The following is a 5,290-nucleotide window of genomic DNA, read 5'->3' on the forward strand; positions in this document are numbered from 1 at the left end:
CACAGCTGGGTGGGGGTGCAGGGACCTGTCAGGGACAGGGAGCCCAGAGTCATGAGCTGCTGTGACAGTTCAGGGCCCTGGGGTGGGGTTAAAGGAATCGGCTCCTCCCAGGTCCAAGGATCGCTGTGCCTGGAAGGGCCACCAAAGCCTGGATGGCTCTGGCTCTGCCCGGGTCCAAGAGTTGCTGAGGAGGGAGCAGAGGGTCTGGACCTGTTACACACCCTCACAGAGGGCTCTCACCCAAGGCACGGGACTGTTCTCCCTGCTGCAGACACCAGCACAGGCCCTTGAGTTGCTCCGGGAGCACGCCAAGGAATCAGCTTAGCTGGTGCCAAGGTGCAGCTGGCTCTGGGCTGGTAGAGCCAAGTAATAGCCTCAGCCTGCTCCCTGCAGAGCTGAGCCTCCCATTACCAGGCTGAGGTGCTGGAGACCCCTGACTTTCAGGAGAGAGGACCACCACAGCGCTCCCTGCAGCACAGCTCCCCTAGTAGTGCATAGGGACCAACACTGACGCCGGGAGGTCTGTCTCTGTGCCAGCCCTGCCATGGCGCGTCAATACTTCACCCACAAGGGAGTGCTGTTCCCATGCCTGGATTATTCCCCCGAGAAGCTGAGCTACGTGGAGAATGAATTTCAGGTGCAGGATGACGACGTCTTCAACATCACCTACCCCAAGTCAGGTAGGGGAGAGTGGGTGTGTGTGTGTGTAGGGGGGTCCTGACACACGTACGGACATTAGATGGAAACACCAAACCTGTCACATGACCTGATTTCCTAGACGGCAGACTCCGGGCACCCCTACCCCTGCCCAGAGTGAGAAAAAGCAGGCTGCTCCCTGGGGCCCAACTCACCCATCTGGTGCTGGGCTGACTCTCTGCGGACACACTCTAACCTCCGGCTTTCTCCAGAGCCACCGGCAGGGCCAGGACACCCCTGGCACAGCACAGTGAGAGCTTCTGATTTTAGCGCTGTCAATGCATCTCAGCTGATGGGGGCTAGGGGCCAGGACTCCTGGGTTCTCTCCCCGGCTCTGAGAGTAGAGGGGGACCTAGCAGGTTGAGGGGTTGTTTTAGGCCCATTAACCCTTTCATCCCTAGGCACTAGCTAGATGCTGGAGATTCTGAGTCTGATCCGTTCTGATGGGGACCCCGGCTGGGTGCGCAGCGTGCTGAACTGGGACCGGGAGCCCTGCGTGGAGCATGGACCAGGGCTGGAGGCCGCCCTGAAATACCCCCTGCCCCGGCTGCTCTGCTCCCACCTCCCCATCCAGCTCTTCCCCAAGTCCCTCCAGCGCTCCAAGGCCAAGGTGAGAGGCGGGAGAGCAGGGGCTGCAAGTCAGGATTGAGCGGCACCAACAGGGCTGTGCGTCAGGAGGGGGGTGAATCCAGGGCTGCTGCTGGGTGTGAGTTACAGCAATGTGGGCGCGTGAAAGAACAGGCAGCAGGGTGCGGTGAATCCTTCTCTATGCAGAGGGTGGGGAGGTGACGGCCCGGGTTGGGTGACTATTTGCTGGGTTCACTTGGCATCCCCCTCCCCGGATTGTTAGTGACTCCCGTCTCCTCCCCTCAGATCATCTACACCCTGCGCTGCCCCAAGGACGTCCTGGTCTCCCTGTACCACTTCTCCAAGCTGCTGTGTTACTTTAGGGACCCTGGCTCACTGGACTCTTTCCTAGAGGATTTCCTGAGCGGGAACGGTGAGCAGCACCCTGGGGCCCTCGGGGGCCCTGCTGCAGCTAGGGATACGCAGGCAGCGTCCCTCTGCCTGATGCCTGGGCTCCCAGCCGCTCACTGATGGGATCCAGTTTGTGCATCCCCAGCCAGCTCTGAGCTGCTCTTTGTCCAGGGCTTAATAGGCTGTTGAGTGGGGTTAAGAAGCTGCTGCATGGCCGTGCGGCCACGCACCATTGAGGGAACTTAGGTGGAGGTAGTGCTTAAGTTGTGCCAGGGCCCTGGCACCTCTGGGCTTGGCAGTTCAGAGCCCTGGCACCTCCGGGCTTGGCAGTTCAGAGCCCTGGCACCTCCGGTCTGGTTGCATCAGTTATGAACGTAGAAAAATTGCTTGAGCCCCAGCACCACTTTAACTATAAATTGAAGAGTGGGTGGAGGGCCGGGTGGTGCCAGCCCTGGAGTCACCGTGCCGCTCTCCCCTGCACAGTGCTGTCTGGCTCCTGGTTCGACCACGTCACCGGCTGGATGGGGCTGAAAGGCAACGAGAACTTCTTCTCTATCACGTACGAGGAGCTGCAGCAGGTAGGGAAACCACCCCCTTGGGCCACACCCAGATAACTCCAGCCCTGAGGTCACGCCCACACATAACCCCACCCCCTGATGACACCAAACGTAGCCCCCAACCATCCCACATGAACCCCGCCCCTGAGCTATCCCCACACGTAACCCTGCCCCAGGCTTCCAGCCAGGTGCTGTTCTAGGGTGTTACCAGCCCCAGCTCCCCAGGCCTCGGCGTCCATGTCCCGGCTGTTGGCTCCTCCTGGCCTTTGCATTCCTCTGCCCCTGGCCTGGAACAGGGTCTGACCTCAGGTGGCCAAGGTGGCTCATGGCCAAGGCCCTCTGCCCTTGAGGGTCTCTTCCTCAGCGCCCAGCGGGGAGTAGGACCCTGCGGGGTGAGGGAACTGAGGCACAGGTGGACCATAAAATTGTCACCCTAGAATCACCGTCTTCATGGCAGCGGGTGTCTCCCCCAGGATCTGCAGGGCAGCGTGCGGAGAATCTGCCACTTCCTGGGGAAGGAGCTGAGTGAGGAGCAAGTGGCCGCGGTGGTGGAGAACGCCTCCTTCCAGAGCATGAAGGGGAACAAAATGTCCAACTTCTCCCAGATGCCGGCTGAGTACATGGACCACCAGAAGGGGGAGCTCCTGAGGAAAGGTGAGTCCAGGCCTGGGCTAGCAGGGGGCTGCGAGCTGCGACTGAGGTGCATCAGTAGAGCTGCTGGGGTAGGGCTGGGGGGCAGGGGCTGTGGGTTGGAAGTGAGGGGCAGGGGCAGAGCTTGCGGGGATAGAGCTTGTATGGGCAGGGGCTGTGGGTAGGGAGTGAGGGGCATCCTAGACGATATCCCCTGTGGTTTGCAGGGATCTGCGGTGACTGGAGGAACCATCTCTCGGAGGCACAGAGCCAGCGATTCGACACCGTTTTCCGGGAGCGGATGCAGGGTCTGGGCATGACCTTCCCCTGGGACTGATGGCTTCACGCCCGCCACATCTGTACCTGCAATACATCAGCCCTGTGCCATCCATGTGCTGCTGCTCTTACTGTGCCCTGGGAGATGCCCCCTGGGGCAGCCTCACTATGGCATCAGCAATAGGCAGAGCTGGGCTGGGGCATGTGTCCGGCAGAGGTCAGTGAGGACGCGCGCATGGCACGGCTCAGCTGAAGTGTATTTAAAATCTGTCCATTGCAGCATTTTCCTGGTCCTGCTTGCAGGCAGGGGCCTGTGCAGGGCAGTGTGAATGTCTGCCCAGAGCCAGCCTGGAGCATGATGCAGGAGATGGGCCTCTGTGCAGGGAGCAGCCTGCTCTGTCTCTCTTGGGTTTGGGTTCCTGTGCGTGAGGGCTCTGGATTGGAAAAAATAAAATCAGGTGATGTGGCAACCTTCCAGCAAGAGGATTTGGTTTTTTTATCTAACATCTCTGGGTTTGCCATGAACAGAACATGATCCCATCCAGCAGGGAGCAGTAGGAATACACACACGCACACGCACACACAAACACCCTCACTCACACTCTCTTTCTCTCTCTCGCCCAGGACCCCTCCCCCATTCTAAAAGTTGCGATTGCTGGTGACCCAGTTCCCAGGTAGATCCCAGCAATACCCCCAGGGGCCAGGATGCTGTCATACCATACAACACAATTCTCATAACTTCACATGCATTAATGATACACGTCTATGGATAGAGAAATGACTTTCAGCAGATCGTGCCCTTTCCCCTGATGCCTCACCCAGCCTGCTTTATATGCAATATCACAATTATAAAAAAATGAGGAATATGGGGGTTACAGAGTGGGGAAGAAACAAAAAATTATGGCTCATGACCTGTCCATGACTTACACCATAAATACCCCAGCTTGAATCTTGTGGGGAGGCAGGATGTTGTGGGGGGGCACCCTGGAGGGCCTGCTGCGACTCCAGCCACTGCCGGAAGGGCAGCCCTGTGAAGGTGCTGGAGCCGAGGGAGCCGGTGGGGTTGTAGAGAGGAGCATCCCAATGTGGGCAGGGTCTTGCCAGCAGTTTTCTGAGCAAAGCTCCCATGGCTCGTCTCTGCCTGGTTCACCCGGCTTTATGTTCCCGGCTGCCAGGCCCAACAGGGGCTCACCCAGCCCAGCTCCACAGGCCTCCGGCCGCCCGTCTCTGCACCCGGCCCAGGCTGGATTCCTCCTGTTTGCCCACACGGTGGGACTGGAGGTGGATGCACTTGCCCCTGCCTGGCCAATGGCTGGCTGACTCCTCTGCCAAGTCAATATTGGCCGTCAGGGTGGAGGAGCATCGTCCCTACCCTGCCTGTCCTTGTCCCGAATCCAGTGCCTGAGTTAGAAGGTGGTGTGGCCACCTGGGCTTCACCGCCCCCATCCGCCCCCACCGCGTCACCTGATGGCCTCCCACGGCAGCAGTACAGGTTCTTACTACAGGAGATTATCGCACACAGCAGGGCTCTTGCCTGGCTCTGGGACGGGAGTGGGGCCTAGTGGTTAGAAAGGGGGGAGGGCGGTTGGGTGGTAGAACCCCTGGGTTCCCTCCCCAACTCTGGGAGGAGAGTGGGGTCTAGTGGTTATAACAGGGTGGGTGGTAGGACTCCTGGTTTCTATCTCCAGCTCTGGGAGGGGATGGGGTTTAGTGCTTATAGTCACCTGTACCCCTGCCACACCTCCTCTTGTAGGTGCTGGGAGATGGGCTGGGCCTGGACCAGAGGCTCCTCCCCACTAAGGAAGGAGGATCCCAGCTGGGATTAGCTGAGTAAACGGGGCAGCAGCCCTGTGTGCCACAGAGATTGCCAGCTGCTTAACCCTTTAGTGTCTGCACGTGGAGGTGGGACCAGATCAAAATGGCATGGGGGATGATGGGAGAACAGGATCAGGTGGGTTAGAGCAGGAGGATGGGAACCAGGACACCTGGGTTCTATACCTGGCTTTGAGAGGGGTGGGGTCTAGTGGTTAAGGGGGACAGGGGGTGGGAGTCAGGACTCCTGGGTTCTATCCTGCTCTAGGTGGGAAATGGCAGGTGTTTGCTCCATTGCAAACTCCAAGTTGAGCAGCTGCTGCCAAAACCTTTTGCATCCT

General features: G+C 59.2%; 1 pseudogene; it reads left to right on the top strand.

Moving 5' to 3' along the window:
- Positions 1 to 537: 537 nt before the first annotated feature.
- Positions 538 to 3,198, top strand: LOC127038457 (sulfotransferase 2B1-like; annotated as a pseudogene).
- Positions 3,199 to 5,290: the final 2,092 nt, after the last annotated feature.

Source organism: Gopherus flavomarginatus, chromosome 20 (assembly GCF_025201925.1).
Source record: "Gopherus flavomarginatus isolate rGopFla2 chromosome 20, rGopFla2.mat.asm, whole genome shotgun sequence".
In the NCBI taxonomy this organism is placed as follows: Eukaryota; Metazoa; Chordata; order Testudines; family Testudinidae; genus Gopherus; species Gopherus flavomarginatus.